Here is a 21,523-nt window from a genome sequence, read left to right as displayed (position 1 = left end):
TCCAGCGCCTCCACCACCACAACCGGGATCTCCCTTGAACGCTTTCCCCCCCTCCTGAACCTAATAAGATCCATGTATCCCTACCCACGGGATACAACGGAGATACTGCCGGCTGCCAGGGTTTTCTTCTTAAACTGAACTTGTATCTGGCCACGTTCTCCCAGTACCATCGGACCGTGAGAAGAGTTGCGCCCTCCACCAGGAAAGCCCTGGAGTGGGCCAGCACTGTGTGTAGAGAGGAGGATGCGGAGTTGGACCATTGAGGAGTTCACCCGCCATTTCCGGATAGTATTCGACCACCCACCCGAAGGCAAAGCGGCGGGTGAGCACCTCTATCATCTGAGGCAGGAGACGAGGAGCGCACAGGAGTTTGCTTTGGAGTTTAGGACCTTGGCTGCCTGCGCTGGATGGAGCGACAGGGCCCTGATCGACCATTACCGTTGTAGTCTACGCGAGGACGTCCGCCGGGAGCTGGCCTGTAGAGACACCACCCTCACCTTCGACCTGCTGGTGGACATGTCCATCAGGCTGGACAACATGCTGGCTACTCGTGGACGTCTAGATCGGGGTCTGGTTGTTCCATCCTCCCGCACCCTCTCTCCCGAACCTATGGAATTGGGAGCAATGGTGCGCAGGGAGACCGGAGGGGGTTCCAGCTCGAGCACCATCTATGGTCGCAGAGAGCACACTGCTGTCTATGGTCGCAGAGAGCACACTGCTGGTCGGTGCCGGGTTGGTTCCTCTGGGAATAGAGAAGGCAGGCAGGAAACTCTGGCATCACCCCAGGTGAGTAGGCACCATTCTCATCCAGAGCCCTCTGTTGCACTAATGTTTGTCTCTGTCACTTTTCCGGATTTTTCCCTGCATTCCCAGTATAAGGCGCTAGTAGATTCAGACGCGGCTGGGAATTTCATTAATAAAAATGTATCTCATTCTTTAGGGATCCCTATTGTTTCTGTGGATATGCCTTTCCCTATTCATGCCTTAGATAGTCGACCATTAGGGTCAGGGTTTATCAGGGAGGTCACCACACCTTTGTGTATGTAAGGGAACACCCCCCTGAAATGGACAAAAATGAATGGGAAGTCATTGGCACTGGACAAACCATATACACGGTGTCCAATACCACTCAATTCGGCGTTGTTTCGTTCAAATTTGATTGCAAATGCCATATGGCAAATGCCAGATGTAACACTTTAAAAATCCAACAGGTGGCAAGCGCGCTCCACCTGTTGGAAATGCTACACAAGTCAACATCCAAAAGCAACATTTTGAAAAAGTGCATTTTTTCAAAAACTTAGCACCCCCTTAAAGTGCTTTCTGGACCGTTTTTTTGAAATTCTTTAGATTTTTGTGTCAATTACACATGTATAAGAACTGTATCAACATACTTTAGTCATATTTTATTATCATCATTTTTATTTTTATTTTTTACTTGTGCATAAGGCATATGTTTTGTCCATTTGCAATATGATTTCATAGGAAGTCAAAAGTCATAAGAAATTTGACATGCTCAAAAATACTGCAGAAATGCAAAATTGACTTGCCTGATGTACTGGGGATGGCCGGGCAGTGATAGTTGTTCCTTTCCATCACTCCTTGTGTTGATGTCATCATGTCCATTTGGTGATGTTTTTTTCACTATTGAATCATATTGCAAATGCACATGCATTTGCAATATGTTTCAATGGGCATTTACCATCACGAATTTGTCGTGCTCAAAAATCCTGCAGAAATGCAAAATTGACTGGCCTGATGAACACAGGATGGCCCGGCAGTGATAGTTTCTCCTTTCCATCACTCGTTGTGTTGTTTTCATTATGTCCATTTGTTTATGTTTTCTCACTTTTGCAAATTCACTGTGCATTTGCAATTTGTTTCAATGGCCATGTACCATCACGAATTTGTCATGCTCAAAAATCCTGCAGAACTGCAAAATTGACTGGCCCGATGAACTCGGGATGGCTGGGCAGTGATTCTGGTTCCTCTCCATCGCTCATTAGGGTTGATTTCAGAATGTCACTTTGGTGATGGTACCTCTCAGTTTAAACATATTGCAAATGTACAAAAGTCAACTAGCAAGTCAGTGTCCATCAGTCAATTAGATGTCATTCTGACACCAAACCCACTTTTTCCAACTCATTTAGAAGCCAACTATCACATATTTCAGAGCAGGCCCATAATTCACAGCGCCTTCAGTTTAAAACATAACAAAAACGTAAAACACATAGTTACGTTCTTGCGGGTCCAGTTCGGACATTATGTGTAGGTCTATGTGAGGCGACCCCAACCCCAGAGTTTCGGCTCGATAGGTCATTTGGTGCCGAGCAAGACCCTAATTGGTGCTGAAAATCCACTTTTTTCCATGCCTTGCTACGGGGTCCTTGAATGAGCTATCGGACAGAAACATTGGGGTCCGTCTCTATGGGCCGAGCCGGTTTCAATGCACCTAGTCTTGCGTCTCTGAGACTTTTCTAAATGTCGTCATTTTCGTAATGGTCAAAATGAATTGAAGTCATTGCAAATGTACGAGGCTGTTTCTCGGTCCGAGAACCTTCGAGAGCCACCTAACTCACCACACACTATCGACCTGATGTCTAGAACAGGTTTCTAAAGTTTCAGAACTCTAGGTCTGACGGTTCATTTTTAGCTCGAACAAAGGTAACTATTGCAGGCACTGTCTGTCTCTACGCACCCCAATGGGTCCCTTCTGCCAAGCTGTGTGTGTGTGTGCTTTAGTTTTTCTTTGAAATTTTGTGGGAGTCATGACTGATTTACAGTTCATGGGGGTTGCCTAATCACACACATGAAGCTTTGAAAAGGTCTGACCATTTTAACCCTTCAAAACAGCCACTATGACACCATTTAAGGCACTTCCGGTTGGCACAGGAAGCTATAAATAAACTCATATCCTGATTGGGGTATGCCTTTACAGAATCCTTAGTTTTAAGTCTTTACGTTAAGAACTGAGTTAGGGTTGGGTGAGTGTGTTATCTCAGAAAATCACAGAAATCTCGCAGAGCTCCGCAGCACACTTTAAAAAGATTCGTATGAACACCCTGCAACTGGATCTGTAACTGTTTTAAAAAAAAAACTATTTTTGAACATCACCAATTTGACATTGTACGATTTCTCTTAAACGACGATAGATAAATGTCTGGTTCTTTTTTTATTGACACCGGAGGATCCTTGACTTTGACGTGAAGCTGAAAAATGATTGCTCTATTTTCATTTTGGACCTTTAATCCCAGAAAAATGGCCATAACTCAAAAACCGTTGAGGCCTAGACGCCATCTTGTTCGGGGCCAACTGCCCATTATGCCAAACCTACGCTCACCAAGTTTCGTCTTCGAAGTCTTTTCCGTTTTGGAGATAAGGCCACGTCGTGATTCGTGATGTTTTGTACATTTGCAATATGATTCCATTCGCCCTCTTGTGGGATTTATCGGGACAGTGGAAAAATGACCAAAATGTGATTATTTTATAAAACGGAAACCGAATGTCCGAGAGAGTTCGTTTGATGACTTCCCGATAGATCCGGCCCTGCCGCACGGCCCGACGCCGTCCGCAAATTTTGCAAACGTTTTCAGACATCTGGTAAGGGACCGTACATTTGCAATATGGACTTTCTCACCAACCATATGGCGAATGTCAAAATGTTCCCTTAAGGTATGATAACGCAGGAGGGTCACAAGGAGAAGATTAGTCTTTTCCTTATTGATTCTCCTGCGTATTCTGTGGTGCTAGGCCTACCCTGGTTAGCTTGTCATAACCCCACTGTTTCTTGGCCACAGAGGGCTCTTACGGGGTGGTCACGAGAGTGCTCAGGTAGGTGTTTAGGGGTTTCCGTTGGTGCTACTACGGTGGAAAGTCCAGACCAGGTCTCCACCGTGCACATTCCCCCGAATATGCCGATTTGGCTCTCGCCTTCTGTAAAAAGTAGGCGACCCAATTACCACCCCATCGACGGGGGGATTGTGCGATAGATCTCCTGGTAGACGCTGTTTATCCCAGGAGTCATGTGTATCCCCTGTCTCAAGCGAAGACGGTGGCTATGGAGACATATGTCTCTGAATCCCTGCGTCAGGGGTACATTCAGCCAAAAGAAGGATGTCGGTTTACGCCCGTGCATTGATTATCGAGGTCTAAATAAAATCACGGTGAAATATAGTTACCCGCTACCTCTGCTTCTTCACAAAATTGGATCTCAGGAGTGTGTACAATCTGGTGCGTATTCGGAAGGGTGATGAGTGGAAGACAACATTTAGCACCACCTCAGGTCATGAGTACCTTATGCCATATGGGTTGATGAATGCTCCATCAGTCTTCCAATCATTTGTAGATGAGATCTTCAGGGACCTGCACAGGCAGGGTGTAGTGGTGTATATCAATGATATTCTGAATTACTCCGCTACACGCGCCGAGCATGTGTCTCTGGTGCGCAGGGTGCTTGGTCGCCTGTTGGAGCATAATCTATATGTCAAGGCTGAGAAATGCTTGTTCTTCCAACAATCCATCTCCTTCCTATGGCATCGGATTTCTACTTCAGGAGTGGAAATGGAGAGCGACCGCATTGCAGCCGTGTGTAATTGGCCGACTCCAACCACGGTAAAGGAGGTGCAGCGGTTTTTAGGGTTTGCCAATTACTATCGGAGGTTTATCTGGGGTTTTGGTCAGGTTGCTGCTCCCATCACCTCACTGCTAAAGTTGGGTCCGGTGCGCTTGCAGTGGTCGGCTGAGGTGAACAGGGCTTTTGGACACCTGAAGACTCTGTTTACCTCGTTACCTGTGTTGGCTCATCCGGATCCCTCTTTGCCATTCATAGTGGAGGTGGACGCATCCGAAGCTGGGATAGGAGCAGTGGTCTCTCAGCGTTCGGTTACGCCACTGAAGCTTCGCCCCTGTGCTTTCTTTTCGAAGAAGCTCAGCCCGTGGAGTGAAACTATGATGTGGGGGACCGGGAGCTGTTAGCTGTTGTAAGAGCCTTGAAGGCGTGGAGGCATTGGCTTGAGGGGGCTAAACACCATTTTCTCATCTGGACTGATCACCGCAATCTGGAGTACATCCGGCAGGCGAAGAGACTGAATCCTCGCCAGGCAAGGTGGGCCTTGTTTTTCACTCGTTTTGTGTTTCTTACAGACCAGGCTCCCAGAACGTCAAAGCAGACGCATTGTCTCGGCTGTATGACACAGAGGAGCGGTCCATGGATCCCACTCCCATACTCCCAGCTTCGTGTTTGGTGGCGCCAGTAGTGTGGGAGCTGGACGCGGACATTGAGCAAGCGTCACGTGCAGAGCCCTCTCCCCCTGAGTGTCCAGCTGGTCGCCTGTACGTTCCGTCTGCTGTCCGCGATCAATTGATCTATTGGGCTCACACGTCACCCTCCTCTGGTCATCCTGGGATAGGTCGGACGATGCGCTGTCTTGATGGGAGGTACTGGTGGCCCACTTTAGCTAAGGACGTGAGGATTTATGTTTCCTCCTGCTCGGTGTGCGCCCAGTGCAAGGCTCCTAGACACCTGCCCAGAGGTAAGCTACAACCTTTACCTGTTCCTCAACGGCCGTGGTTGCACCTGTCTGTGGATTTTTTGACTGATCTTCCACCTTCACAGGGTTACACCACGATCCTGGTCGTTGTGGATCGGTTTTCAAAGTCCTGTCGTCTCCTCCCTTTGCCCGGTCTCCCTACGGCCTTAGAAACTGCAGAGGCCCTGTTTACACACGTTTTCCGGCACTATGGGGTGCCTGAGGATATAGTGTCTGATCGGGGTCCCCAGTTCACATTAAGGGTCTGGAAGGCGTTCATGGAACGTCTGGGGATCTCGGTTAGTTTTACCTCAGGTTTTCACCCCGAGAGTAATGGGCAGGTGGAGAGAGTTAACCAGGATGTGGGTAGGTTTCTGCGGTCTTATTGCCAGGACCGGCCGGGGGAGTGGGCGAAGTTCGTGCCCTGGGCAGAGATTGCCCAGAATTCGCTACGTCACTCCTCCACTAACTTTACTCCTTTTCAATGTGTATTAGGGTATCAGCCGGTTCTGGCTCCTTGGCATCAGAGTCAGACCGAGGCTCCTGCGGTGTACAATTGGTTTTGGCGCGCTGAGGAAACCTGGGAGGCAGCCCACGTCCACCTTCAGTGCGCCATAAGGCGCCAGAAAATTGGCACAGACTGTCGCCCCAGTGAGGCCCCGGTGTTTGCACCAGGGGATAGGGTCTGGCTCTCGACCCGAAATCTGCCCCTCCGCCTGCTCTGCCGGAAGCTGGGTCTGCGGTTTGTGGGGCCGTTTAAAGTCCAGAGGAGAGTGAACGAGGTATGTTATAGGTTAGAAATGGCAACTAATTACCGTATTAACCCCTCGTTCCATGTGACTCTCCTCAGGCCGGTGGTGGCTGGTCCGCTCCAGGAGGCTGAAGTGTGTGATGTTCCTCCACCTCCTCTAGACATTGAGGGGGTCCCGGCGTACTCTGTTCGATCCATTTTGGATTCAAGACGTCGGGCGAGGGGCCTTCAGTACCTCGTGGACTGGGAGGGGTACGGGCCGGAGGAGATGCTGTTGTGAATCACGTGTTGTGAATCCAGCCAACATGTCAGATTTCAAAAAGGCTTTTCAGTGAAAGCCAACAATGCTATTATCTGAGGATAGCACCTCCGTAAACAAAGAGAGAAAAGCATATTTCAACCCTGCAGGCACAACACAAAACGCAAAAGTAAAAATATAATTCATGCCTTACCTTTGACGAGCTTCTTTTGTTGGCACTCCAATATGTCCCATAAACATCACAAATGGTCCTTTTGTTCGATTAATTCCGTCGATATATATATATCCAAAATGTCCATTTTATTTGGCGAGTTTGATCCAGAAAAACACAGGAACTTGCGCAATGTGACTACAAAATATCGCAAAAGTTACCTGTAAACTTTGCCAAAACATTTCAAACTACTTTTGTAATACAACTTTAGGTATTTTTTAAAGTAAATAATCTATAAAATTGAAGTCGGGATGATCTGTGTCAATACAGGAAGAAAACAAACTGAAGCATGCTTTCTGGTCATGCGCCTCTATCAAACAGTACACATGAAGTGACCCTTGTTCAAGATGGCCGTACTTCATTACACTAGGAATAACCTCAACCAATTTCTATAGACTGGTGACATCCAGTGGAAGCGGTAGGAACTGCAAGCAAGTCCCTTAGAAATCTGGATTCCCAATGAAAACCCATTGAAAAGAGGGTGACCTCAAAAAAAAATCTGAATGGTTTGTCCTCGGGGTTTCGCCTGCTACAAACGTTCTGTTATACTCACAGACATGATTCTAACAGTGTTTTCTAACAGTGTTTTCTAACAGTGTTTTCTAACAGTGTTTTTTAATAGTGTTTTCTAATATGCATATCTTATCTTCTGGGGATGAGTAGCAGGCAGTTGAATTTGGGCATGCTTTTCATCCAAAATTCCAAATGCTTCCCCCTATCCTAGAGAAGTTAACCAGCCAGGGCCTTGGTCACGGATCCATCTGGAGCTGTGTTATTAAAAAATAAACGTACAGCAATGAACCCCAATCATTTAACATACCCCGCCCTTCTCTGCCAATAACATATTGAGAGCCAGTCTATTTGACCAGGTCATGAGGGAGGTGGCGGATAATTGGTCAGAGAACCCCTTTACTGCATCCCCGGTTTCATTCATGAATCTCTGTTGATTATAAAAGATGTAATTAATCCAATCCACATTTTCATTTATTGTCAACCACCAAAAAAAAACGTAATGGTAAAGCCTTCACCTAATTTAATTCCTAGCTTTGTATCCATCTGGAACTTCCCTGAGACACTACCAAAAAGGATGGTTAGGAACTTGCGCCCCGGGGTTATTGGTCCAACCAGTTCAAATTAGTAATCAGAGGCCAGTTATAGGAGGCTAAAGAAGGATACAGGAGGAGTTGACCAGGATGGGAGTAGCTTTGTCTAGATGGATGCTAATAGTAGTATGCATGAATATAAATATAAATATAAATCTAAAGAATCTAAATATAGTATGCATCCTTTTCTGGTTCAAGCCCACCCTACATCAGTTATAGGTGCTGTGAGGTTAAGAATTTTCTCCTGTACTTCCAAACCTATGTCAGTCAAATTAACAATTGCCTTACAGCCATTAAAATCACCTAAGTTCTCGGTGTACTTCTTGTATCTATAACACTGGTACTCATCAGGAGTTAAAGTGAACCGAGGTGGGTTGGCCGGGTACTTCAATCTGGCCAACCCAATCCCTGTAAAGGTATTTGCTTTCTGAGGGAATTGTTTAATGTTTACCTTAAATCCTACATCTTGACCTTCTTTGCCTCCTATTCTGTAAGTCACCCATCCTTGATGGTCAGTGTATTGTATAGTTTATCTCTTTTACTTCTTATCAATGACAACAGCGTCATATAATTAGTAGCGGAAGGTGGTGGATCTGGATGTATCAGAAAGGTTACCAAGACTATGATGCAGCTCAGAGTCCCTAATCTTCCCAAAAACCACCAACCCTCTCCTGCCCTTAGTCGGTCCGCTAGGTACCACCCCATACTCACACTTCTAGGAGCACCCACAGTGATGAGCGGTCGGGATAGGGAATCTTCGTTAAGGAGGTAACCCCCGGACCCTGTTGGTACTCGGTTCTTCTCCTTACTCTGTGTGTGATCAACAGTGCTTGTATGTGTACATACCTCTTTGCAGTGGGTAACGTGGATCCTAGTAAACCAACTCTAGGGATAATATCTTGACCTAATATTTTAACTACCATAATCGTGTCCGCCAAGGAAGTTGGGAACGCTTCTCCCCATTTGCTATATTTATCTATTATAATTTGTTTTTAAAGTAGTTATCCTATAGGCCACTACGTCTTTCCTAACCTGCAGTGTTTCCTAACCTGCTCTACCATCCTTCCTCCCTGTTGACACATGGTTCCGCCCATGTGTCAATATTGCCACATATCTAAAGAGTGTCTTTGGTAAGATTAGTAAATTATCCTTATGTCAGACCTTATCTTGTAGGATTGCCCCTTTCATTGTCCACATGTCCAAGTCTTCCTGGGGCGTTCGTTCTTGGCTATCCTATAAAAATTCTCTGTCAAGTGTCTTATCTACTTTAAGATTTATCTGTGCTGCTTTGTATGGTTTTAAATGTCTATGTGCTTGTCTGTGTAAATAGTAACCATTCTCTCCTTTCTTATTTTGCAGGCTCTAGTCAATGCTACTATTTCATCCTGCTGTGCAGAATAATGGCTCAGACACTGGGCAATGACTCAGTGTCTAACACCTTAGTTCCTGAAACCAACTAAGCTTTCATTCCCAATTTAGTTAGGGTAACTACTTTCAAGAAAATCATCATCATATCTCTTCCTAGCGAATTTACTAACCATACACTTAAAATAAAAAATAAAATACCTGCCTCCCCTCCTAACTTTTCATATTTTTAAAACCAATGGAGCTGACAGTCTCTCCATGAATTAATATCCTAAAGCTAAGCGAACCAAATTCTCTTCCCCTTTTATTCTTATTCGGTCTTTTGTCTGTCATGGTATTATTTCTGTCCTCCATTTCTCAGGAGAGCCTTACACTCTGCCATCTAATCCTGTTTATATTTGAACTATGCTGGTCTCCACTCAGTAACTGTTATCTACCCATTCTGTGTCACTTCTATCTTCTCTCCTCCTGCTACTCGCAAACCATCAAGGTCTCCGCAGTGCGGGGGAGGACTTCTCCGTCTGCCCTTCTATCGGTCTGTCACTCTTTCTCATAACAGTCAATATCAAATATGGTTTCTGTTTCCAAATATTGACTAAATGTCTCACTGTCTCCACTCATGGATTTTTTTTAGAAAACTCAACATATAATAATACTATTATATCAATTTCACAGCCTTGTTGTGTTAAATTTCTTACACTGCATACAACAGCTAAGGGAAAATAAAACTTAGCTAGGTAATGTATAAAAATACTACTACGGGTCAAAAGATGAAAACATTTCAAATGACATAATCAGATCAAAATCACTACTCTGAAAAACTCCAAAGAAAAATTATTGTACTCTTATGGACATAGGAAAATAGACCCTTCTCATTGGTTCACATTACAAATATGTCAAAGAACTATAAACTCCATCATAATTATCAATTACACAGATTACCTTAAAATCAGTAGTACAAATTACCTTAAATTCATTATCCAAATGGCCTTGCCATGAGGCTGACCAGACAACAAAGGAAAGCCATACCAGCTGTCACGTTCTGACCTGAGTTCTGTTATGTCTTTGTTTAGTATGGTCAGGGCATGAGTTGGGTGGGTTGTCTGGGTTGTCTATGTTCCTTTTTCTATGATTTGGGATTTCTGTGTTTGGCCTGGTATAGTTCTCAATCAGAGGCAGCTGTCAATCGTTGTCTCTGATTTGAGAACCATACTTGGGTAGCCTGGTTTCACTTTTGAGTTGTGGGTGATTGTTTTCCGTGTTAGTGCCACACGGGACTGTTTCGTTTGTTTCAGTATTTCACGTTGTTATTTTGTAGTTTAGTGTTCTTGTTAATAAAGTAACGTTATGGACACTTACCACGCTGCAAATTGGTCCGATATCTCTTACTCCTCGTCAGAAGGATCTGTGAAGTCAGAGACCTGAGGATAGGTACTCTGGTCCCAGATGTTTGTGCTGTCTTGCCAAAAAATGACTATAGGAGTTGACAAGGCAAAACAGAGATCTGGGACTAGGCTAATGGACATGTGCAAGGGATTGGTTTGGAATCAGGATATTCAGTAGCCTATACGGTGTCAAGGTGTTTTCTATACTTCGTTGTTCCTGCACCTTTCTAGGAAGTGTCTTGCGACGTGCAATGGCAGGATGTTGTGCAGCAGACACCGGTTGTGCTCCAGCAGCTCCCTCATGTCCTCCCCTTCCTGCTGAGCCTGCAGACGCCATAGGAAGTCCAGTCTCGCCGTCGCCTCCCACTGGACGACAAGGAACAGCCAATCACAAATAGACTTTACTGAGGGATGATGGTGACTCAATAAATTTGAATTAGTTAGACACATCAGTTGCAGCTACATAACTGCTTAACACAATAAGATGCCTTGGGAGCTCTACTGAAATAAAAAGTAAGGACTGTTGTGTGTTACTGTACTTGTCTTCTGTTGTAGAACACAACAACAACAAACATGGTCATGAGGAGGATGGAGATGCCCTTCCTCCTGAGGTAGGGAGACCTGTGTGTGTGTGACACACAAAGGAAGAGACAGACACATAATTTGAGTGATAAAAATCAACCAAGTGTTCAACTGGTAATGGACAACTCATTGCCAAATCACACACAATATTGATTTAGAGTGAAGGGGGATACCTAGTCAGTTGCACAACTGAATGCATTTAACCCAACCAACATCCACATCATCAGCAGGGTTAACTGCCTTACGCAAAGGCAGAATGGCAGATTTTTACACCTTGCCAGCTCCGGGATTCAAACCAGCGACCTTTCGGTTACTGGCCCAACGCGCTTAACCGTTAGGCTACCTGCCACCTGACATTTGTTATATGCTATTTGTTATACTTTGTGAAATTGGTATGTTTGTTATATTGATGTGTATGCGTGCTTATGTAGGAGGAGGTCCTGCTCTTGCTCATTGACATATAGGACGTGGAATGCCACCTGTATAAAGTAAGAGTAGACAGCTACCACCAATAGCAGTACAGCTAGCTTCAAAAGAAAACTCAGCTTGAGGAACACTGCACATGTCACCATGGATGTCACCACGCTCTACACAAAAAAACTGTAGAACACAGGAGAGAGCGAGAGACAGAGCGAGAGAGAGCGAAGGGACAGTGTTATTTATTGTCTTAAATGGCTAAATGTGTATGTATAGTGAATCTTCAACAGTGAAAATGTATTAGAATTTGTAAGATCACATTGTGATAAATCCACACTCCACATTTGTCTTTCAGAGAAGTCTGTCTAACCTCTGGGTAGGTGCAGGCAGTGAGAATCCATTGGATGGGTTTGTCTGTGCTGGCCCTGTCTGTCCCCTGCTACAGCAGAGTCCCTCAGAATGCACCACACCTGGACCAGCGCAGACAGACGAGTGAAGCAGGACAGTCAACTACACAACACCATCCTCATGTCCTGCTGGACCTCAAATCAGACACATGATGAAAACAGTCAGTAGAATTCATGAGGTTTCTCATTTTCACCAGAAGAGTGGGACGGTGCAGGAGTGAAGCACGGACATTGAGTAATGCAGCTCCTGATATGAAAGTAGTAAAACCCTGTCCTTCCAGTACTCACCACACGTATCTTTCTAAGCTCTATTGGTGCTCATAATATCTTTCTATGATAAGTTGATACCAGGCCATCCATTTGTTTATAATTATTTTGCTCATAAATGCATTTTAACTGAAAATCCAGTCCAGAAATGACTGAATTTAAATTAAATGGACTCAAACCTGGCTGGTACTCACCATGTCGGTGAAGGTCAGGCCGAAGTTGATAGCGATGACAGTGAGAAGGTTGTGGACGCTGTTCAAATCAAATTTTATTGGTCACATACACATGGTTAGCAGATGTTAAATGCGAGTGTAGCGAAATGCTTGTGCTTCTAGTTCCGGCAGTGCAGTAATATCTAACAATTCCAAAGCAACTACCTAATACACACAAATCTAAAGGGATGGAATTAGAATATGTACATATAAATATATGGATGAGCGATGACCGAGCGGCATAGGCAAGATGCAACAGATGTTATAAAATACAGCATATACATATGAGATGAGTAATGTAAGATATGTAAACATTATTAGTGGCATTATTTAAAGTGACTAGTGATCCATTTATTAAAGTGACCAATGATTCGGGTATCTATGTAGGCAGCATTCTCTCTCTGTTAAGTGATGGCTGTTTAACAGTCTGATGATCTTGAGATTGAAATACACCTGTCTCTCAGTCCCAGCTTTGATGCAGCTGTACTGACCTTGCCTTCTTAATGGTAGCGGGGTGAACAGGCAGTGGCTTGGGTGGTTGCTGTCGATCTTTTTGGCCTTCCTGTGACATCGGGTGCTGTAGGTGTCCTAGAGGGCAGGTAGTTTGCCCCCGGTGATGCGTTGTGCAGACCGTACCACCCTCTGGAAAGCCCAGCGGGTGAAGGTGGTGCAGTTGCCGTATCAGGCGGTGATACAGCCCGAGAGGATGCTCTCAATTGTGCATATGTAAAAGTTTGTGAGGGTTTTAGGTGATAAGCCAAATTTCTTCAGCCTCCTGAGGTTGAAGAGGCGCTGTTGCGCCTTCTTCACCACACTGTCTGTGTGGGTGGACCTTTTCAGTTCGCCCTTGTTTAAGCCGAGGAACTTAAAACTACCCTCTCCACTGCTGTCCCGTCGATGTGGATAGGGGTGTGCTCAATCTGCTGTTTCCTGAAGTCCACGTTCATCTCCTTTGTTTTGTCGACGTTGAGTGGGAGTTTGTTTTCCTGACACCACACTCCGAGTGCCCTCACCTCCTCCCTGTAGGCTGTCTTGTCGTTGTTGGTAATCAAGCCCACTACTGTTGTGTCGTCTGCAAACTTGATTGAGTTGGAGGCGTGGACGGCCATGCAGTCATGGGTGAACAGGGAGTACAGGAGAGGGCTGAGCATGCAACCTTGTTGTTCCCCAGTGTTGAGGATCAGCAAAGTTGAGATGTTTCCTACCTTCACAACCTGGGGGTGGACCATCAAAGTCCAGGACCCAATTGCACAGGGCAGGATTGAGACCCAGGGCCTCAAGCTTAATGATGAGCTTGGAGGGTACTATGGTGTTGAATGCTGAGCTGTAGTCAATGAACAGCATTCTTACATAGGTGTTCCTCTTGTCCAGATGGGATAGGGCAGTGTGATGGGAAATTAATTGTCTGTGGACCTGTTGGGGCGGTATGCAAACTGAAGTGGGTCTAGGGTGGCAGGTAAGGAGGTGATATGATCCTTGACTAGTCTCTCAAAGCACTTCATGACAGGAGTGAGTGCTACAGGGCAATAGTCATTTAGTTAAGTTATCTTTGCCTTCTTGGGTACAGGAACAATGGTGGCCATCTTGTTGTTCTCATGGAACCAGCAGCAGAGCTGTAGTAGCGCTGGAGGGGCCTGTTTAACTCCTTAGCCAAAGCCATCAGCAACATATAGGCCAGCAGGAGGAGCGAGAACTGGAGCACTGCCGGGTACTGCCTTCAGGCCCATCTCAACACAGTAGCAAGCATGTGCACACGGAGGCTCTGGGACCCCTGACACAGCAGTAAGTCCCCCAGGATCTTTGTCCTCATACAGTGGTGCCCCTGTGGCAAAAGGGAGGACAGAGAGAGTTTCCCCATGCCTTTAAAGCCCATACATTGAATTGAGAGACAGACAGTGTCACAACCGTCGTCTAAGTGGAAATGACCGGACCAAGGTGCAGCGTGATGAGCGTACATTTTCTTTTATTAGAATGTCGCCAACAAAACAAGAAACAACTGTGAAGCTTACTAGGGCTATAGTGCCACTAACAAAGTCAACTACCCACAAACACCAAAAAAGGCTGCCTAAGCATGACTCCCAATCAGAGACAATGATAGACAACTGTCCCTGATTGAGAACCATACCCGATCGAAACATAGAAATAAAGAAACTAGAATGCCCACCCCAGTCACACCCTGGCCTAACCAAAATAGAGAATAAAAGCCTCTATGGCCAGGGAGTGATAGAGAGCGAGACAGGGCGAGAGAGGGGCAGTGACAGAGAGACTAAGAGAGTGAATGAAGAACAAAGGGAGAGAGAGAGAGAGATGGAGGAAGAGCAGGAGTACAGAAGGGATGGAGAGAGCAAGATAAAGTTAATTGCAGTTAATGGTTTCATGAGCACACAATCCCTCGGTTGTTGAAGACTGAATAGATGAGAGAAAGTAATTTGAAGATATTTGAATATAGGGAGAGTGAGATAAAAGGGGAAAAGATAGGGTTTTTTTATTTTATTTTATTTCACCTTTATTTAACCAGGTAGGCTAGTTGAGAACAAGTTCTCATTTGCAACTGCGACTTGACCAAGATAAAGGGTTAAGCTTACTTAGTATGACCACTGTGGTTGAGGAGAACTAACTAGGTGAAAGCATACACTGTCCTCTGAGCCTCAGGGCCTATGCCAGGCAAAAGGTTAAGGGTCAGAGGTTACTGGCAAGCAGTGGTGGAAAAATGACTCAATGGTGAGATTGTAAAAGTAAGGATACCGTAATAGAAAATGACTCAAGTAAAAGTTGCCCAGTAAAATACTACATTTAGAACCAAATACTTTTACTCAAGTATCAAAAGTATAAATAATTTCAAATTCCTTATAAACCAGCCAGAACTTATGTATTTTTTATTGACGGATAGCCAGGGGCACTCAAACATACTTTACAAACAAAGCATGCATTTAGTGAGTCCACCAGATCAGAGGCAGTCGGGATGACGAGGGATGTTTTCTTGATAAGTGTGTGAATTCAACCATTTTCCTGTCAAAATGTAATGAGTACTTTTGGGTGTCAGGTAGAATGTATGGAGTGAAAAATACACTTTTCTTTGAGAATGTAGTGAAGTAAAAGTTGGCAAAAATATAAATAGTAAAGTATAGATACCTAAAAAAAAACTACTTACGTAAAAATACTTGAAAGTACTTTACACCACAGCTGGCGAGGGCTGGATAAATCTGTTAAGGTCCAGTCTACAGGTAACAGATGAGAGATCAGGGTTTTTAGTCAGATGGTTGTCTCATCTCAGCCAGACAGTCGAAGTGTCCAAAGAGCTCATTGAGCGTACGGGCCAACTCCTGAGCTGACAGGTTCACAGAGAGCAGAGTGAATCCCTTGATGTCAGCAAACAGGATACTGTGGAGGAGAGAAGAGCGAGAGAAAAAGGAAGTGAGGGGGGGTGTAAGGGGGGTGTAAGGAGAAAGAGAGATGGTGGAAGAGCGATAGGGAGACAGTTATGTAGAGAGAGAGGGGAGTTTACTTGTTTTAAGACTATGGATCATTAATTGTATTGCCATTTGTCATGAAAGAGAACCCCATGTAGTAGTGTGTATTGCAGTAAATGGAAACATGAGCATTTACATATCTTCAATTTGCGGTGCGACTTTTCGGTTTTGCATGTTATCAATAGGAAAACTATCTTGATACTTACTTTGAATGAAACAAGCCTGTCACATTCACCGATCGCGCATATCCCATTTACCAAAAGTGAAGAGATAAGGGCCTGACTAAAGACGTCTAGTGTGTGCGTGTGCAGCACATGTGGGAGTTATAAACCACTCAGACCTAACAGTACAGGTGTCCTTAGATGAACACTTCTATTCAAATTCACTTAGTGATGTTTGTCCAAGACCCTGTGGGTTGGTTCTCAGTCTCTAACAGAGTTTATAACGGTGTACAATATTCATATCAGACAGTCTGAAAACAACAGATTCAGATTGCAACACTTCAACGTGTAACCCTAAAGATGATACTGATGGGCGTGAGTCTCTCTATGTTCCTCCTAATCCTCTACGCTCCTCTCAGCCTCTCCCATGTGGTGACAGAATTCAGTAAGAATAATTGTATTTTGTTTTTTCTGGACGAGACAACTCCAGTAATCCCTGGTATTCTGCATGCTCGTAACAATAATCGAAACCAGAATCCTGGAATGTCCTTCCTAAAAACACTATTGCCTGGAATTGTGTGTGCGCACACGTGTGTGTAGCTGACATATTTATACTGGTGGATGTAGATCTGTGGAACTCCTGGGGTATGAGCTCGTCCTCCAAAGCATCCGTGTCTGCGATCATCTCCAAGGCAAGGAAGCAAGGCACGATTGACAGCACAATACACTCTGTTTGGAAACACACCCCCTGTCACTCTCCCTCTGCTGTCTCCATAATACAGTCAGTCTTCTTCCTCATAAGTCCGAATACAGCCTTGTCATGTCGATTTATTTCGCAACAAGTCTGTTCACACCTTATCTACAGTACATCCATATGCACATTCAACACAACGTGTTTAATGAAAGATATGATATACATCCTCACACCCAGTCCTCTAACATCCATTTCCAGTTGTGAAGAAACTACAGAATATTTAATTAAACACATTGTGCTACTATAAAGGGCTGTTAGGGAGACTGAATATGCTTGCCTCAGAACTCAACAGTAACAAAGTTTGAAACTGCCCCCCACCAATCATGCCACTAACCACTCCTACAAGAGTTATGTCACAAATACACTACTCATTGTTTCACATGCCAATGTTGACATTTTGAACAATAAGATTGTCTACTTGGAGGGAAAGGTAGGTAGGTACCGTCTCTGGTTCTCCTTCTCCAGTTTGAGGCGCCCCTCGATGCAGCGGCGGGTCTCCTGGAAGGCCTGTCTCTGGGCGTGTTCCATCAAGTAGTGGATGAACAGGCCAGCTGTGTTCATACCCAAGTATGGCAGCCCTGTGGCCAACACCTGAAGCTAGTAGGATAAGAGAGGGTTAGATGTGTAAACCAGCCTTATGGCTAACATATGGCAAGGAGGATAAGAATGGAGGAGGAGAGTTGTACAGTAGGGGATGGCTGCAAGCTGCTTATAGCTACCACATGGGGTGGGATTCTCAATAGGTAGAAGAATCACTAGACAACAATAGAGAGCAACAAAGTTATTTGTTGTAGTGACGGATGATCCCCTTTCAGTAGTTCTAGTGCCGAGGTGAGCGAGCCGGCACACATGGCCCAGAGCAGAGGTAGTGGGAGCAGTGTGTAGGTGGCAAATAGCGTGAACAGCACCATGTTGGGTCCCTCTCCAGCCCGCAGGCCAGGCCGCCCAGCACATGTGGTCTGGGACAACCAACTAGCCAGGCCAGCATAGCGCAGCCACTGAGGAGACATTAAGTCCTAACAAGTCAGAACCAGGACACAGCGCTACAGACACTGCCATGAATAACCCCGTCAGCCACCCACCAGGTACAGGACCAGGATGTGTAGTTTGGCCAAGGCATTGATGACGGCCAGCAAGGTGCCTCGTTGGTGGGAGGAGTGTTGCTGGTAGAGCTACTTCAGGTCGCAGGATTAAAAGTCAACACTTACTGTACAGTGTGATTGACATCAATTGGATCTCATCCCATTTTCATGACTACTGATCTGAGATGAGTTTCTGAAAATGTGAGATTAACATGTATAGTCATCAAGTCCCACCTGCCCCTACATTCACTGTACCTATTAGTGGTCAATAGGGAAAGGATACAAGGGAAGGAAGCAAGGAATGAGGACAGTATACTTCTAAAAAAGGGTTCTTCAGCTGTCCCCATAGAAGAACCCTCTTTGTGTTCCATTGGTTCTACCTGGAACCAAAAGGGTTCTTCTATGGGGACAGCTGAAGAACCATTTTAGGTCCTAGATAGCAACTTTTATTCTAAGAGTGTATAGTTAAGACATGGCCAACAATACTCAGTGTAGGAGGAGAGATGATTTGTACGTGTCATGTAAGTTCACATGCTCATTTATCTCCTGTTAGCTAATGATGTGTTATGACGGCATTTTTCCACATCAGCTGTTTCCGCCGCAGCCCGGGGGACAGATGTGTGGTGATGCATGACGGCTACCGAAGCATGGGCTGCACCCCCGACGTCTCTGCAAAGGTCCCCATGATGACCTCCAAGTGACCCGACCTCCACCATCGGAGTTGTCAGGAGGTCTGGGGTGTTCCTCCTCTCAGCTCACGAGGGGTTAGGAGTCAGGGAAGGGTGGGGCTGCATTGCCTGAGCAGAGTATAGAGGAAAGAAGGAGGGAGGGGATAGGGGATGAAATGTGTTGAAGTTAATAAGGTGGAGCCAATTCCATTTCAGAAAATGAATGAAAGTGTCGGTGCAGGGACATTCTAATCTGGTCATTCATGTGATATTTTATTGCAAAACAATGTTCTTTCAGTCCTGAAAAAACAAGAGTATGATGCCCAAGAAAACAAATACTGTCCAAAGCTCTAGACTCATACTAATCTGGATCATCTGCTGCCTGCTGCTTCCTTCTACCAGTTCCAACACAGTCACAACTCAACATGGTGTGTGCTCTGACATCGAGGCTTGGACCAAACGTTAGAGACAGGTACTGTCTGGGGGCAGGTTCTCAGCTGTGACTGAGCTGGTTGCCAGATTTAGACCTGAGCTTGTTAGTAATGAAGATATGCTATAAACTCCTGCCTGGGCTCCTTCTGGCATGTGGCTGCTCTCCCACGGCCCACTGTCACCACTCTGATCCCCACGGTGAGTGTAGAAATATAACACATAGAACAGATACAACACTCTGTGGCATGGGAAACATCATACAAACACTGGGAGCTCCTTCTATTTCTATAGCAAGATTGCTGGTTTGTCTGGTTGGCAAACCAAAACAAATTCTGTACTTACAGCATTCTTATGAATTCATCTATACAATATTTCCCCATGCATCTTGCCTAGCTCTTTGATTTGTACCCTCGCTGTGTGCCTGTCTGACCTGTGCAACATGTTGCAATAAATTTTTTGATCTCCACTGTACCTTGCGTATGAAAGTGACAAGACTGACAGCTTCTCTGGGCACGGCAAATTAATTTATTAGGATCATTATATTAGATATATTAAAATAAAGGACAATATATTAAAACAAAGGTAAAACATAAAAACAAAGGTAAAACAAATGAAAATGCACATACTGTAGTTTTATTTAATTTCAGCTGCTTGATGTGATTGTGGGTTAGATTTAACGTTAGTTGGCTAGCTAACTAGCAAAGCCAAGTAACTTTAGCCTAGCCATTCTCCATAACTTTATCAACTTGACAATCAGCTGGTTTTTGCCTATTTATACATTATTTATCAAATCATTATTTGTTGATGTTTTTGTTGCCTATTTATAAATTATTTATTAAATCATCATTTATTGAAGTTTTTGTCTCTTGTCATCATTGATGCCAATGATTTGTTTAGCATACCAACGTGGAATGAATAGATTGAACGACTGTGTAAAAACATCAAAAAATAATTTAATACTAGGCTGTTTGGTTAGAGACTTCAAAACCTAAGAACTAACAACTGGCTTTTGCCTGGACTATATCCTCTGGTGGAAAGAGGAAATAAAACAAATGTACTAATTCAAATAAAACAATACGAAGAAGTATTCAAGACTTGAAAACAGCGTTTGCTAAAGAGCAAGTGTCACACACACCCTGATCTATTTCACCTGTCTTTGTGATTGTCTCCACCCCCCTCCAGGTGTCGCCCATCTTCCCAATTATCCCCTGTGCATTTATACCTGTGTTCTCTGTGTGTCTGTTTGTCAAGTCAACCAGCGTTTTTGTCCCTGCTTTTTCCCAGTCTCTCTTGTCTCACCCTCCTGGTTTTGACCCTTGCCTGTCCTGACTCTGAGCCCGCCTGCCTGACCACTCCGCCTGCCCCTGACCCTGAGCCTACCTGCCGTCCTGTACCTTTGCCCAACCTCTGGATTATTAACCTCTGCCTGCCTCGACCTGTATATTACCTGCCCCTGTTGGATTATTGAACCATTGTTAATTGGACATTTGACCTTCATACCTGATAGCAAGTGGCTTGCCCAGTACAACACAGAGATGAAGCTGAGATGCATCTCCAAACGGAGTAGGAGCCGTCATCTCACATGTTCTACCATCAGATGAAGAACACCCTACTGCATTTGCATCACGGACTCTGTCACCAAGTTAGAAAAATTATGCTGATGCACTGTCAAGACTACCAAGCAAAAGTGACACCAACAGTGAAGATGATAGAGCAGTCTTCCAGATCTCTCTCATCGGCTAACTGCCCATATATGTTTCAGACATATCAGAGGAAACAAGGAATGAACCAGTGCTTTCAAAAGTCTTGGAATTAACATTGGCAGCCTGGCCAACCTTCATAAACAAAACCTTTATCCATTCATCGACAAGAAAGACCAGTTGTCTACTGATCAAGTATGTGTTCTGTGGGGATCAAGGGTGGTGGTACCTCACAAATACAAGAGGAGACTGCTATCTGACCTGCATGAGGGACATCCAGTGATCACTCGAATGAAAACACTCGACTGCAGTTATCTGTGGTGACTTGGAATGAATCAGGACATTCAGCGGCATATAGGCCACTGCTCACCTGTGAAGCTGTTCGCAACAAGCCTGCTACTGCACCTCTCCATCCATGGTCCTGGGCTGCTACACCATGGGAACGCACCCATGTGGATTACGCTGAGATTGACAAACACAACTTCCTTGTTGTCGTCGATGTCTATTCCAAGTGGATGGAAGTGTTCCCTACTCAACTGACTACAGCTGAGAAGATCGCCAATCTTCTCAGACACCTGTTCGCATACTTTGGACTAGTCAAGGAGCTTGTCTCGGACGAAGGCCCACCTTTCCACAGCGAAATATTTCAAAATGTTTCTCAAGAACAACAGAGTAAGGCACATCCTGTCACCACCTCACCATCTGGCATCAAACGGGGCAGCGGAGAGAGCCGAGCAAACCTTTAAGAAGGCCTGGACTAGACTCAAGGATC

Source organism: Oncorhynchus clarkii, chromosome 4 (genome assembly GCF_045791955.1).
Source record: "Oncorhynchus clarkii lewisi isolate Uvic-CL-2024 chromosome 4, UVic_Ocla_1.0, whole genome shotgun sequence".
In the NCBI taxonomy this organism is placed as follows: Eukaryota; Metazoa; Chordata; class Actinopteri; order Salmoniformes; family Salmonidae; genus Oncorhynchus; species Oncorhynchus clarkii.
The sequence above is the reverse complement of the archived record's forward strand: the minus strand, read 5'-3'. Positions refer to the sequence as shown.